We start from the raw sequence: 16,761 nt of genomic DNA on the forward strand, positions 1-16,761 counted from the left end.
ATGGTCACTGGCAGGGCCTGCTCAAAGAACCTAAGGATCTGAAAAAACAAGTCTTCCTACTTTCTGGAACCCTGGCTTTGGCAGCCTTGGTAGTGTAGGCAATGTAGGCAGTGGAGGTGGTCCCAGCTGGTGATTGGAGCTTGGTGGTTCCCCAGAACGAAAGAAAAATTAATGATTTGAAAAGATTTAATTTCCTTCCTGCTTGTGTTCCACTCTGCTGCCTAGTGAGGGAAAAATTGTCCTTATTAGAGAGGTTAGAAGTGGAAAAACCCCAACTGAGTCCCTAGCCTGTTCTTTGTGGTGAATATGAGACTGTTCCTTAGTGAAGGCTTCCTGGCCTCTACCCCAGAAAGAAAGTGTTCTCACTGTTCAGCAGACCATCAGTCTATGCACCTGCTCCCTCCTCCTGCTGCCTCCTTGGGGCCTCTTTGCATTAATAATTCCTAGGTAGATAAGGGCAGAAAGTGATGAAACACTTTTTTTCTCTCTCCAGAGAGCTGCCCTCACGGCCTGTCCATTGGTCTAAAACCCTGAGCTAAGTTGCATTTTATATTTGTCTAAGTGGGCTCAAGCCGTAGCTCTTTAGTCTTATTTAGCTTAAAACAATTCATGTCTGCTCAGCCCCTAGAGATGCTCAGGCTACATCCTACAGCAGGAACTTGCATTTCTAGATCTCCTATATGTGCTAGTGCCTCCTTCCTTCTCAGTCTCCCTGGGCTTAAGCCTCCTATCCATCCACTTTACTCCCCATCTTGTACTAAAGGCTTGCTTTTCAAAGGTACGCTAATGAACAGCCACTAAACAGAGATGCTCTTCTCTGGGAGCACAGCCAGTTGCTAAACACCATAACTACTTCTACCTTCACTTTCTACAAAGGAAGTACTTCCTGCCAATGCCTTTTTCTTCCTTCTCACTGGCCTAGAAGTGTTGAGTCCCAAGTTAGAACGAAAACAGACAGCATTTCCTTGTGTAAGGGCTACAAACCCTGATGACAGCCTTGAAAGTGGTAAGCATATAGGCCACACTTTTAACCAAGAATGTGATGACACCCATCAGAGGACAGCAGAAACTCCATAGGGTTCTTGGCATCTAGAGAAATGGTACAAAGTGGGTGCCCTTTAACTGGTCTTACCATTGATAGCCAATTGGAATGATGATTATCTTTTCACATTTTGGCCAGATGACAGGAATACCTATAAAAAGGAAAGCTGTTATTTTGTGTTCTTCCAGTCCCCAAAGCAACAAGGAGACAGCTAGTGTTTAGTGTTAAGGAAAACATGCTGCATGTTCCACCCATACCCCTGAGTAGTCCATTGCTACTGCTTATGCTGGGCAGTAGGGCCCCAGTGCCCAGGCCTAGGCAATTTGGAAAGAGACAGAGAGCAGTGCCTTCCTTTCTTAAGGGTATTTACAGGAGAATGGCTGTCGAAAAGGATGTGAGGAGTAGCTCCAAATACTTCAGATCACCGCAACTTCTCCAGTGAGAACCTGTCTCTTCCTTATACCCTGTCATGCAGTGTAGGCCCTACCTATAGAGCAAAGAATGAACCACAGCACCCATCTAGAGTGAATGTGCCAGAAATCCCAGGCACCACAGTAATAGCAGCCATATCAGATGGGAAAAGAGTTCAAGTAAGCAAGTGAAAAGAAAATTCAATAATCAGATAGATTGGATTGTATTTGATGCTGCCTCTGGGTTTTACAAATCTGGGTCACGATACTGTTGTTTTTGGAAAACAGGAGAAATGATCCACCATATTGTGAAAGGGAGGATTTTGCTGTCATAACATATTCCACATGGGAGCTTTCTCCAGAAGTTAGGGCTGAAGGAGGGAGGCAGGCAGAAGGGCAGCTGGCAGGGCTGCCTGGGAGGATCTCTGCTATTATGTGGATCTTGGGCTATTTGAAAACAAGGAAGGAGGGGAGGGTAATCACTCAACTTACCAAACACTTGGAAATCTAACAAGGTCTCAAAATTCTCCAGACCTTAGAATCACTTAAGTTAAGGAAACTTAGAAATATTTTTTGAGAAAATGAGCTTCTGTGAGCTCATGGGGCCAAATGCTCTTAACTGCTTGAAATGTGAAAATAACCAGTGGATTCTTTGCAAAGCTATGGAGCTCCTCATTTCCTTTGGAATATGGACCCAGGATTCTAGTCCTGAGCCCTTTGAGGGACAGGAAAAGGTAGTTTAAAAAATCACAAAACAAAGCCAAAAAATTGTTGGTGTTTCCTTTCACCTCCCATCCGGAAAGCTTGGTGGCTGGAGTTTACTGTCATTATTATCTCTACTTGAAGGCAGGGGGCTGTCTTATTACCTACAGATAACATTTATTGACTTTTTTTTCATTTTTACAATGCATCTTTATTGCCCAAATGGACTTTCTGAAAGTAATTCTGAATCTGCCTTGTTGTAACTTGGAATTCCACCTGCCTTGGAGGGAGTGGGAGCACAAATCTTTTTCTTCCTTATTTGTTTGCCATTGTCAGTTAACTCAGATGGAGTATTCAGAGTGTTGATTACCACTTTATTCATGGTTTCAGAAATCTCTGGACTGGGCACAGGTACAAGACTTAAAAGCCTGGCACGTCAGACAGAAATCCATTTCTAGTTTTGGTAGTTCATAAACTATGAGGCTTTAATGCTGTCATTGGTGCAGGGCTTAGCACAGAGTCAATTGTAATCTAGCCAGGTTTTCCTGATGAGGAGGAAGAAGAAAGAGAGCCCTACATTTTCTCATTGTCAGTAATGCTTGGTGTTTGGGGTGTTGGGGAGGCTAGTCAGGGAATAATCTGCATATTTTGAGATAAAAACAATGATGGTAATAGGCCAAGGAGGTGAAAAATCATTAATATCTGCTTTATGGAAACTGAGAAAATATGTTTCTGTGTGTGTGTGTGCGTGTGTGTGTGTGTGTTGGGGGGATGGTCTGTGGTTAGAAACAGGCATGAGGAGAATTAGCTAGTGGTAAGTGGGTGGGAATAGTTGGGAGGTGAAAGGCAGAGGCATATTGGATGCTATCTAAAAGGCTGGGAAGTCAAAGGAAAATGATATCCATGTGCAAGGTAGGCGCTCAGAGGGGTTTTAGTTGTGCGGCATTGGATTAAAAAAAAATCCCCTTTGGACCTCAGTTTTTCCTGTCTGTAAAGTAAGGGAGTTCAACTAGATATTTTTTAAATGCCCTTTCAGCTTAGATGTTCTGTAACAATTCTACAAATTACAAACACCATCACTATTATTTCAGCAAATACATGTGCATTTATACCTGGGTGCACCTTTGGTTTTGCCTTCCTAAAAGATGGTGAATCCGAGTTCCCATTGTCTTAAAAATCAATCTTCAGATGGGGATAAAGTCAGCTGAAAGAGTGCATGTGGATGGGCTGGGTTAAAAATTAGGACTCTGAGATTCCCTCTTCCCCCGGCATTATGACCATGGCTGGATAAATTCCTTTCTTTTCCATTTTCTCATCTGGAAAATCAGGATATGAATCCTCATCTCTACTTCATCATGTTTCAAAGAGGGTTAATTAATTCATCATGTGCATTATGTGCTCAAGAATTTACTATTTTTCAGACATTTTCTAGTAAAACATTAGAGATTGTACATCCATTTGTTTTGTACACATGGAGCACTGTTTGGTACACATCATAAAATTGAAACTGTAGTTTACATTCTGAACTCAAAGAATTACACCATCCTCACTGATGTTTACAATATGTCCCAATTTAGTATCCTTGGCAAATTTTATATAAGTATGGCTTTGATTCTCTCTCTCGCCCCAGGTTTTTGTGAGGGAAGAAATGTAAGTGAACCCTCATTGAACTCTTTCTGTCCTTTAAATCTACTCTTTCCCACCTCAGCCCATGTGGAATTGAATGTTACTTCTTGTTTGGAGTCTTGCAGAGAGTTTTTGGTGCATATTAGTGTCCTCTTCACTCTCTGACTTTTTGAGTAACATTTCCCAGGGGCAAGTTAACTATGCTAGAAGGATCTACTTGCAACTTCAACAGAGCCTTAATCAGGTATCTTTAGCCAAGGAGTTGACTGATCCTGATTGCACAAGTCCTAGAGATCTTTTCACAAAGTTCCTCTTATCTTTTATCTGTCTCTGGTTTCCTTAAATGTCCTAACCAGACTTTAGATTAGAAGTCAGCAAAGTTTTTCTGTAAAAGGTCAGACAGTAAATATTTTAGACTTTGTGGGCTATATGGTCTCTGACTCTGTTACTCAGCTCTGTCTTTGTAGCGTGAAAGCAGCCCTAGACAAAACTAATGGGCGTGGCTGTATCCCAGTAAAACTTTATGAGCACTGAAATATAAATTTCTTTTAATGTTCACGTGCCACTAAGTACTATTTTTAATTTTTTTCAACCATTTAAAATCTAAAAATCATTCTCAGCTATTGAGCCACACAAAACAAGCAGCACATTGGATTTGGCCTGTGAATTGCATTTTGTTGACTCTTGCTTTAGATGGTCGCTCCTGTGCTTTCAAATATGCATAGTAAATTTTGCTCTGTCCAGTCTCTTGGTGTCTTAGTACCTCTCTGGATTAGCCAATTTGAAATATTCTTCTGAGTTGGCCAGTCAAAGTTTGTACAACTTGCTTGCCTCGAATGCCTGGTCTGCTGGCCTCTAGGTCCTGAGCTTATTTTACTAAACAGGAAAAAAAATAAATCTAGGCATACGAGAAGAGGATACTTCTTTCTGATAATCTAGGTGATCACTCACCCTTCCAATACCCAAAGGAGAAGCTGAAAATATTCTACACATTGTTTTAGACTTTTGTAGTGTAGCATGTAGATAACTATGAAATATCTGTGAATGTGTTTTGCTGAATGCCACATATACCCTAGATGGTAAAAGGAAAGGGCTATGGGGACTATCTGATGCAAAGTGTTATGGAAAAACTCTCTGTCTCATAGAAAGTAGTGCCAAGTGGCCAGTTGAGTTACGGATCTGCCATACATGTTCCCATGCTTCTTTGTCTTTACATATTTACTGGCTTAATTCTGGTCCTCCTCATAACAAGCCTAGACCACAGGCTTTCAGAATAGATAATTTAGTTCTGTAACTCATTCCAGTTGGTGCCCACCCAAGTCTCTGTTACAGGCCAATTTGGGAGCCATGTCAGGAATTTGCCATTGCTGCTGTATAATATGCTGTGGCTGCTTATTTACAGCATGTGCATTTCATGAACTAGTGATTAACAAGAAGTTGCTATGTCACTTGCATGGTTTTCTGAGTCCATTGCCTTCTTCCACCTTGCCTTATTATTCCCCAGCCTGTTATATTTTTAAAGCCCATTCATATCTTGCATCCAGAAGCTTTTTAAATCCCTTACAAGATCTCTTGGTAATTGTGAAACTCTGGGTGGTGGATTTTTGCAGTTGGCTGCTATTGCAAGTGTGTTAGACCCACTTTTTCTTCAGATGTAGGAGTTATTTCATAGTTCTCTGGTCTCTAGTCCCATGGCAAGAAAAACACTGTCCCTCATAATAAATTAATTCTGTGAGAAGCCACCATTTCAAAAAAAAATCGCTTTAGTTATAATAGACATGTGTGCCCATTTATAGAACCTATTATTCAGATATTCACACTCCTTCTCATCTTTAAATCCCTTCAGTGGATGAAGAGCCACCATATCCAACCTCCATTTGTGCTTCACAACCCTTGGAACAGAAAGCAATGTCATCCTCGTGATTTTCCATGTAAGCAAACAGGTTTTGTCAGTTAATCAACAGGTAGTAAGTGGAATAGCTGAATTTGAACCCAGGGCTTTTGGGTCCAAAAATAGCAATCACTTCACTATAGCACAGCTACCCTTCAAATATATAAACATACTAACCTAAAGCAGAAAAAAAGTGCAATGGCTAGGCACCAAGAAATACAACAGTAAGGAGGGACAACAGAGTCAGAAATGAGAAAAGAAGTTAAGAAAGACTTAGGTACTGTGGGGAGAAGCCAAGGAGTCACTGAGTAGCACTAACATCACAAGGAGATTTCTTCCTAATAAAGCCCCAAATACTTAAAACAGCTGGTGGTTCACCAGCAACTTTTCATTAGGTAGAGCCAGAGACATATGACTGAGTAATAGTCCTTCTACCAACTCCTCCTCTTCTGAGAGAAAGTTCTGATTCTGAAGGAACCAAGCTTGGTAGCTGTTAATTCATTCTCAAAACCACAGAACAGAAAGCATGATTCAACACCTGTGCTCACAAGACTTTGCTTCTCATTGCCAAGCTAAGGGAATCATGGTTCCTTGACTCTTTGCTTTGAGCCTTCTCAGAGACATGTGCCACAGAATGTTTTCCATGGGAACAGGGGCAAGAGAACTCCATATCCCTCCTCTTTGATGTCAGAAACCAGAAAATGTTTTTTGAGGACAGAGCTAAAAATTGACAGAGGCAAAATCTTGTTCTCCTTTATCAGAGTTTTAAATTTTTTTATCATCCTTCCTCTCCTGGTACACCTCATAGTGTGCATGGACCATGATTTCACTATGGTATCTGGATGTGGACCCTGGAGACTGTGGGCCTTTTACAGTTCCATAAGTTACATAAGCACATTCCTACAGCTCTATGTTCATGAGTTCTTTCAGTTTGTGGGCAGTTGATTCAGTTACGAGTTATTTAATGAAAAGATATAAAAGATTTGCAGCGCCTGAAACCATGGGATCTTTAAATACTAACCTGTTAAAACTTGAAGGAAGAGAACTTAGAAATCTAAAAATCTAACCAAACCATTCTGTGGATGAGGAAACTGAGGCCTTGAGAGAGGAAATTACTTTCCCAAGTTCATAGAACATATAAATGGCAGAAATGAGGGCCTCCCAGCTTTCTTATTTCTTGTTTGAGGAGTTCTCCTGCCTCACAGCTGGATTGGGTAGTTTGTTTGTTTCTTATTAAATTGTATAAGCTGCTTATATATTCTGGAGATCAAGCCTTTGTCAGTTTCATTTGCAAAATTTTCTCCCATTCTGTAGGTTGTCTTTTTGTTTTACTTATGATTTCCCTTGCTGTGCAGAAGCTTGTAAGTTTCATTAGGTCCCATTTGTTTATTTTTGCTTTTATTTCTATTGCTTGAGTAGGCTGTTCCAGGAGAACATTTTTGAGATGTATGTCCAGATAATGTTTTGCCTATATTTTCTTCTAGGAGGCTTATTGTATCTTGTCTTATGTTTAAGTAGAGCTACAGTCATCAAGACAGCATGGTACTGGTACAAAAACAGACATATAGACCAATGGAACAGAATAGAGAGCCCAGAAATGAACCCACAAACTTTTGGTCAACTAATCTTCGACAAAGGAGGCAAGAATATACAATGGAATGAAGACAGTCTCTTCAGCAAATGGTGTTGGGAAAACTGGACAGCAGCACGTAAAGCAATGAAGCTAGAACACTCCCTTACACCATACACAAAAATCAACTCAAAATGTTTGTGTGTTTTTGTTTTTAACAGAGGTACTTGGAACTGAATCCAGGACCTTGTGCATGCTAGGCATGCATTCCACCACTGAGCTATACCCTCACCACTCCTTGCAAGGTTTTGTGCATACATAAGTGTATGAGCCTTTTTAGGGAGTGTTTTCTTAGCTTTTATGTGATTCTCAGAAGTTCTATAACCCAGAAAATATTACAGACCACTAGTCACCTCTTTGATAAGGAATATATAGACTCATAAGGGAATATCCTAAGGATATCCAAAATGGCCATTTGATGACCGGTACTATCCCCACACAACATCCATTTATTCAACTGTCAGTGTTTACTTATTGTGTATCCTAGACCTATACCAGGCACTGTGATAAGAGATAACAAAAAAAATCATTTATTAGGCACTCAGTATGTTAGCATTAGTTGCTTTGTAGACATTTTCTCATTCAATCCTCACAATAACCTTATGATGTAGGTATTATCATTACCCACATTTGCAAATGAGGGATCTGAGCCAAAGAAGAATTAAAGTGACTTGCCCAAAGTCACATAACTTTTTTGTGGCTGTGGAGTGAATATGACCCAGAGTTCCGATCATAACAGTAAGATAAGTGCTATACTAGAGTTAAGTATACAGTCCTCTGAGCAGACAGAATAAGTGAATGAGTTATTTGACCTGGGAGGTTTAAGAAGGCTTCACAGAGGAGGTAAGGGTTGATCTAAGTCTTAAAGGATACTTAATAGTTTGTCAAGTACAAAAAAGATAAGAAAGGAGCTTCAGGAAGAGGGAACAGACTGACCAAAGACAGGGCAGCATGAAAGCAGGATGCTTATTTCAGGAACATTCTGGAGTCCAGAGGTGATTGAGGGGAACTTCATCAGATGTAGCAGGTCCCTTAATGGTCAGTCAGCCTTTTGTGCCTGGCCTCCCTATTCTGAGTTGTACATCGCTGTCTTACTCTACTCTCTGGGCTCTTTGGAAGCAGGCTGCTATCCGGGTAGTGGAATAAGATGCAATGTAATAGCATCACATGGGGCACTGGTTCTGCCACTGACTTACTATGTAGCCTTAGGCATCACTCTTTCCTTATTTTCACCTCAAAATCTCCATCTAAATAATAAAACGGTTAGGAGGAGAAAGGTATAGCTCAGTGGCAGACTGCAAGCTTAGTATGCACAAGGTCCTGGGTTCAATCCCCAGTACCTCCATTAAAATAAATTAATAACCCTAATTACCTCCCCTCCTAAAAAAAAGTAAAACAAAAACTAACTAACTAACTAAATAAGTAATAAAATGGATGGACTAAATGATCTTGAATATTTTAGCAATAAATCTATAACAACCTAAATCTTTAACAATTAAATCTCTAAAAGTTTTTAGATACTCTAGATTTGTCCATTGGCCAGTGGTTTACTTTATATGCTTCAGCTTTGGGAAATAGACAGACCTGAATTCGATTCTTAGTTCCAAGGCTCAATAGATATGTGACCTTGAACAAGTAACTTAATTTCTTTGTGTCTCAGTGAGGATAGTAATAGGTCACAGGGCTATTGTAAGATCTAAACGATATCTAACACAGCTCCTGGCATCCAGTGAACTTTGGTTTGTTCTTCCAGAGTGAAGCCCTGGTCATTGGCACACATACATTTATGGTCCCCTGGGTAACAGGAAGGAGAGATGGCAGATAGTATTTGTGGTAGTTTCCTGGTTAAAGAAGGCCTTTGGTTGGTGTAAGGTTCCCAAACAACCACTTATCTTCAGTGTTACTTAATTTGTGATCACAAGGGCCAGTAGCATTTGTGTAAGAACGTAGCAAAGATCAATCTCTTCCTCTTTCCTCTTTGTCTCCCAGGGCGCTGTGAGTAACATTCCCCAGAAATCCCAGCAAGCATATGTTCATTGCCTCTTCTGACTTGCGTCTTTGGACTTGAAGATGTCAGAGCTCTCTATGTATCTTTGTCTCAACAAGATTTGTCTGACCTTCCTGGTAAATTTAGTTCCACAGGCACAGGCCAGAAGAAAAGCTAACAAAAGTCATAAATTATCTCCCACATTCTTCAGCCATTGGTTTCCCTCATCCAGCCAGAGGCATGTCTTAAAGTATGTTGAAGCCAGATTCAATAGAAACCTGAGCCAGCACCTGTGTAAATAAAATTTTAAGGCTTCTTTTCCTGAATCCGGATGGATATTTTTAAAAACCAAGCTGGACTGTATTTTATCTAGAGTGCTGTCTCCTCCATTCTGAGTGCTTTCGACCCTTTGGAGGAATGCAGTGTGGTTGTTGTGTTGTTTTGTTTGTTTTTTGTGAAGGAGAGGGCATTTCTTACAAAAAAAAAAGAATAATGCCTTGGTATGGCCTGTGACTTTACTATGTTTAAAATGAAACTCTGTTGATGTACTGGAATTCATTCTGCTTCCCATAGATTGCCTTTGTATCCCTCCATCCCCACCCACTCTTCAATTTTGATCCTTTTAAAACCCAGCCAACACAAACCAGCATGTAACATACTACTTATCTCTAACTCCTAACCGAATCACCTTCAAATCTTGTCCAAAATCCTATATAGGGAGGGAGGTTGCTTTGCCAAGGACTCCCATGGCCGATCAGTAAATGGCTATCCAGTCCTTGAGGTGCCTTAGGTCTGCTCAGTTTCAGAATAGAGACAGGATCAGTCCTTCATTTGTGTTGCTTATGATTAAAGGCCTCCTACTTCCCACTCTCCTGCAGGGCCTCTTCTGCCACCCCACCTATAGTCTCCATGACTCCCTAGATACTTCTCTGTCACCCACATCACTCAGAGTTTTCCTTGTCTCTTTTGCAACTTCATAAGGACTAATCAGCACGTTTAGGTTCAGATTATGCTTCCATGGGAGCAGAGATAGGTGCATAAATCAACAGAAAGGAGTATGAAGATGTGAAATGATTTCTCACCTACCTCATGAGCCCTACAAAAATATTAAAGTGCTCTGTACTCAGAAGTCCTATTGATGTAGAAGTAAAAGACATGTTTTGAGTCCAACAAATTGGATGTTGAGAAAATGACATCTCCTCCCTGAGCCTTAGTTTTCTCACTTGTAAAATTGGGATGATGATGACCCCCAGAGAAATTATAAGGATTACATGATATAAGGCAACTAGAAGTTTTCTTATAGAGTGCTAGACTTTTGAAAGTTAAGTGAAACAAACACTATTGATAGTGCTTCTTAATGTATGAATGAGAAGTCAGCCCTGTATCAAATTTCAATGTTTCCAGGAGTGCCATGATTTCATTGTAGAAATGCAAGTATGAATTAAATAATTCACTTATTGATAATTACATGAATAGTTTGATAGTAATTATTTTTAGATATGACATATTTCAGCCACAAATCAAAATATAATAGTTTTGCAGCTTTGCAGGTATGTTCATTCCCAAGTACCAAAGACCTGAAAGGAGTTGGCTAGAGCTATGAGGGGTAGCACAGAGGTGGGCAACAGAGGTGGGCAAGGTTCCCTGGGCCCTGTCTTCTAGTTAGAGGGAACTTTGAAATATAGGCATTTGTATTCTCATAGTGTAGTGACAGGGAAGATGAACTGGAGGTGAGTAACTTTTACTCATTCATTGTTTCAACAAACATGTATTGTGCCAGGCCCTGTGTGGGCCTAGAGATGAATGTGAGATGGTCCTGTCCTCGGGGAGCTTCCAGTCTGATGGGCATGCCCTCCAAGGTCAGCTACAGTTTTAACACTATACAGATTATTTAAGTTCAGCAGAAGCAGTGTGATGAGGCGGGGAGAGAAAAATCTACAGGCATAGCTCTTTATACCTAATGACAACCCTGACCAAGGCCAGCATAGTTTAAGGGGCCTGGTCCCATCAGCAGGTCTGGAGGCCTTATTAACAAGAAGAAGCATCAGAGCAGCTAATATTTACAGAACCTTTTCTAAGTGTTAGGCACTACATTAAGTGCTTATATAATCTTCACAACAAACTTATGAGGTAGTAGATTGTCTCACTACCCTTATTTTACAAATGAGGAAACTGAGGTTCGAGGACTAAGAGAACAGGAAGGAAACTAATTCATCTCAGTTCAACAGACAGTCAGCATCTATTATATGTTAGGCCTGTACTAAGTGTTAGGGAGAGAGAGATAAGTAAAACATAGTCTCAGTCGAGCAGGAACAACTGATAAGTACACAGTGAGTCTAATGTATTCATGGCCTTCTGCTTGATGCTGGAAATTCAGTGATGAATGAGACACAGTCCTTCTCTCAAAGATCGCAAAGATTAGTGAGGAATAGCAGTGTGGAAACAAAAATTAAATACGGCTGTGTTAAGTGTCACAAAAGAGATAAGTGCAAAATGGGACAAAGATTGTAGCAAATAATTGATTTACATCAAAGCCCAAAAGAGGCAATGTTACTAGGAGTAATAGAGAAATTAATTGATTTTAAAAGCCCCCCGAAAACAAAGCCCACCCCAAATAAAAAAGAATAATGTTATATAATTTTATTCCAGGTTGTCAGTCGTTTTTCATTTTTCATTCTGTCCCAAAAATTGATGATCAGTATTGTTTCCCATGGAAAGATAACAAAATACAGCAGGAGGCTGCACTACAATATAGTTAACCTATTCCGTTATCACATGGCACATACACACTTCCCCTTCCTCACCTTTACTTGGGCTACTCCTTGTACCTCAAGTGCTTTCTCTTCACATCTCCATATCCTTAAGCCTCACCTTCCTTCAAGGACTCGCTCAAATGCCTCCTCCTCCATGAAGCCTCCGCCTCATCAAAAGATGTCCCACCCTCTCCTGTACTCCCACAGCACTTCATGTATGCCTCTCTTGTGATTCTTACTACTTACTGCTTTATCTGTTGGTAATGTGCTTACCCACCCTTCTTTCCTCCACTAGATAGAGCTCCTTAGCTGAAAACATGATTTTATTTTAAATACCTTGGAATTTTCTTCTGGATTGTATTGGTGGACTTTACCCTTCAATCTTAAACATGTGAAATTACATCACATACCTGGAGATTTACACTCTCTACTAATGGCTTTTTAAAAAGTTTACTACCTTAATACAACAATGACTAAAAAGTATCTTCATTTCTTTCAGGTCTTGCCCTCATGCATACATAATTTATAGAGCTGAAGCATATTTTTGTCCTCATGCCTCTATTGTTCGATATTTACATTGTTTATATGCACTTAGGTTGTTCATATACATCACATTTTTTCTTTTTAAATTTTCCTTAGGACCCATTTCTACCAGTGGAAATACTGGACCAAAGCAGGGCTTAGGGGTGGAAGCATCTGATAGGCAGATCTTTAAGAATGGTAGGTGCATTTGAAGAATTGGAGGGAGGCAGATGGCTATGTAGACAGCCAAAGTCAAGTGTTATGGCTTAAGAATTTATGAAAGGCCCTCTGTTTGAAAGTATCTTGCTATACATGATCTGTCACAGTGTTTGAAGCTCTCATCATATGTGAAACTATTTTGGAAGACTGCTTCCTGGGACACATTGAGCCATTATCAAGAGTATAATGCTATTGGGACAGAGGTTGTCAGTATCTTTCTTGGCAGGATTCTGGAGAAAAGGAACACCAATTTCATAAATTTTGAAAAGGACTGGGATTTAGGACAAGGTCTAAACATAAGGTGCTTATCTGGAATAGGAGACTATAGATAGAGCATCACAGTGGAAAGCTCTGAGGAGCCAAGAGTCAAGTTAAGGCATTGAGCATTTGAAAGAATGAAAGAACAGAAGGGGAAGAGGGAAAGAGAGGAAGAGTTGTGGAGAGAGGTGAACAGGTTTCACCTATTTAACAGGACTTGGAATTGTGTTGGGTTTGTGATGACAATGGAGGCAATGAGATAACTTTATACTAGGGAAAAATGAAATGAGTTCTGGGCAACCAGCAGTTGGCTTTAGATAGAATTGCAGGGGTCAAGGCTTGAGTGGGCATCCAAGTCCAATTCAGCTTCTGTGGACATCAGAAAACCATAGGGATTTAGATATCAGAGAGCTGTGGGGGCAAGAGAACTCAGGGCAGCATGGCAGACTCAGTGCATACAAATAAGTTCACATTAATTATCACCCAGGATTAAGACTCCTGGTGCAGGATAGAGGCTAGCTCCCACTGCCCTCTATGATGGGCAGACGTTTAGGGGTGCTAGGCACATTTGAAGAATTGGAGGGAAGCAGGTGGCTATATTTACCTATTGGTTGACTTCACTGACATGGTGTGGGGATTGTGGCTTTTGGATACTCAAGTTTTCTTATTTAGGTGGATGCTGCAAGATCTGTTGCAGAACTGTATGTTGTATACAGAGGGTGTAGAACAGGCCTCCCAAGTTAGAATAGAACATGAAATGGTATAGGGTTAAGGATAGAGAGGCTCTGTAAGAAGTCAGACAGCATTTTCCAGTTCTTTCCCTGAGAGTTTCTTGTCCTCTTTGGGACTTAGTTTCTCTTATTTTGGTTCTGAGTACTACCACCTACTGTTCTTCCACTCTTCACCATGAGTATAAATATAAAGCGCATTCCTTGAGTTCCCAGAAAACAATAGGGGTGAGAACTCATTCATCAAAATGCACATTAGTAAATACCATGGGAGAACACATTAGAACTCCAGCATAGAAAATAAAAGTAAGATTCTATTCCTTGGTATCCCAGATAAAACAATAGGGAACTTTCTTTGGGCATTAAATGTCTTCCCAGAAGGTGACCCTCTTTTAATCATGTCAACTTGGCCCAATCTTCTGTTAGTAATGTGTCTTCCTTGTTTGTTATCCTATCCACTATGCTCCTATGGGGTACTAGGGAAATGCCAAAAATTCACACACATATGCAGTAAAAGGAAGATCACTCTCTAATAGCAAACCCTTTCATGATGCTGTGAGCATTTGACACCCATGTTTCGAGGAACACCAGTGAGCAAATTGACCCCTCTTTGAAGCAGAATGTGATTGGTGTATTGCTTCAAGGAGACTTCCACTGTTCTGGGAAATATAACTCCAAAGTTTGTTCGTTTTTTTGGAAGGGGGCGAGTAATAAGGTTTGTTTGTTTGTTTGTTTAAATTTTAATGAAGATACTAGGGATTGAACCCAGGACCTGGCATATGCTAAGCATGTACTCTACCACTGAGCTATACCCTCCCTCAAAGTTTGTTGACTAATACCAGGAAACATGTACAGAGAATAGATCCTACAGATAAGCCTGCCTCCAATTAGCTTCAGGCATGTGTAAAACAGCTAGGATATGGTAGATTTAGCCTTAGGAAATTCACCTGACCTCTCTAAACCTCATATTCTTCATCTATAAAATGGAGTTAATACAGTGGTTGAAAAAGCAAAAGGAATTGATGCTTGTGAAAATACTGTGCAAGTTGCAAAGTATCCTATGAGTATTAGTTCCTAGTTTCTAGGAGATCTCCTTATCACCACTTAGGACAATCATGGCAATGTTAAGTCAGTACTTGCCTCTGACCACCCTGGAAACCCTATGCAAAGAGTTGTCCAGAGGAGAATCAGTTTTATTTGCAATTCGCTCCTTTACTTGCATGTTTTCTGTATACCCAGCTTATTAACGTAAGACACGTCTTCTTCAATCTGCCAGAATGATTACCTCTTTTAAATACTTCAGGGCTCCTCAAAATGAATTTTATTCTCTCCAAAATAGTCTATTGCAAAGATAAACTCCAAATTGATTGACAGTATGTCCATCAACTTTTGCATGATACAGGAATAGGCAGATAATTTTATTTATAGAGGTAATTATTATTTTCCAGCAAGTTAGCAGTAGCTAGAAAATGGCCAAAGGGGTCCATGAGGAGTGCCTTCCCATTACAGCTCAGCTTTGGGTCTTACTTGCAAGGTTATTAAAGCCTGTGTAGATAAGTTGCAGTTTTTATAGCAAAAGCAAAAACTTGCTCCTAAGAGCAAGCCCTTGTTTCATTGCTTAGTGTTTTTAATCTCCAGCAAACTTGACTTTGATCTGGCATTTGGCAGCAGGGCAGTTTCCTAAGCTGCTGTATGCAAATTGAGGAAGAGCAGTGATATTATTGGAATGAATTTATATGTTGTAAGTTATAAACATATGGACTTTTTCAATTTCATCACCCTCAAAATTCTATCTGTTTTCCCCAATGGAGCCATCTCTCTGCCTATAATATGCTTACTTTCAGCTCATAAGCATTCCTGCCTGGCTAACGTAGGAACCTTGAGAAATTGCCTCCAAGGTCCTTTTCTTTGTTTCTCTTGATGCCCAAACTGCCAGGATCTGTAGTGACTGTGGTGGGCTGACAATGGTGTGGCAGCAAGCTGAGCTTTGTCCTCTGACTTCCCTTGACCTGTTCTATCCATCATCCAAGAGGCTCCAAGCCAGCATTCCATAGAACAATCTCACCAAACTCACTAAGACTGAAGGAGAACCAGGATTTTAAACAGCCATTATGGATGGAGGAAATGAGACTTAGGGATTATAAAGCTACAGTGCTTTCTTTGTTGATGCTTTTCACTCCAGGAAGATAACTACTCTTTTTAGGAAACTTTCAAAATCTCATGATCTTCAAAGTCCTGTGTTGCTTCTTTAAGAAGCACATTACAGAGATATTTTTTGGCCAACAAAATATTAAAGGATCGGTCATTCATTCATGCATGCATTCAACTAATGTAAACTGATCATTTTTAATATGCCAGATACAGGAATGACACAAAGGAGTAAGTTTTATCCTTGTCTCTTTCACAATCTAATAAAGATAACCATTCCTTCATTTTACAAAGGTCTCTCACATTCATAGACTACTTGATATCTTTATATGGTAATGACACCAGGGGAAGGATTGATTGTGGATCTAGCCACTCTCAGGGCTCCATTTTGAAATACTGCAATTGTAGTTTCAAAGGACTATTTTGAAATTTCACTCCATGTCACTGCAGGTAGATAGAATCTTGCTGTCACTGGAAGCAGGAACATGAGTAATAATAAAATGAATGAAATGAGAAGTTGGAAAGAGTTAGAGTTCATTTTCTTTTAGAAAACAGTCTATTTTATGCATGCATCATGGCAGAATAAACCACCACCAGAAAAAAGAAAGCAAGCATGTGACCCTAGGCAAGTCACTGAAGCTCTCTGGACTTCTGCTTCTGCATCTGCAAAGCTGTTAATGGTCTTTGCCCTTTCTACTTCATGGGTATGTTGTGAGATGACATATAAGAAGGGATTTGCTAATGTTAACATACTTACTGATGTATGAGATTGCAATTTGGACCCTATACAGGTAGACTTGACTTCATTAATGTCTTGGAATGTCTTTAAAGACCTCTGTATGCTT

At 40.1% G+C, this 16,761-nt stretch overlaps 1 protein-coding gene across 1 annotated transcript in view; it reads left to right on the plus strand.

Annotated features, from left to right (window-relative positions):
- The window catches only part of AR (androgen receptor), a 192,728-nt gene that overhangs the window by 91,811 nt on the left and 84,156 nt on the right, over positions 1-16,761 (plus strand). The window lies entirely within an intron of this gene.

This window comes from Vicugna pacos, chromosome X (assembly GCF_048564905.1).
Source record: "Vicugna pacos chromosome X, VicPac4, whole genome shotgun sequence".
NCBI lineage: Eukaryota > Metazoa > Chordata > Mammalia > Artiodactyla > Camelidae > Vicugna > Vicugna pacos.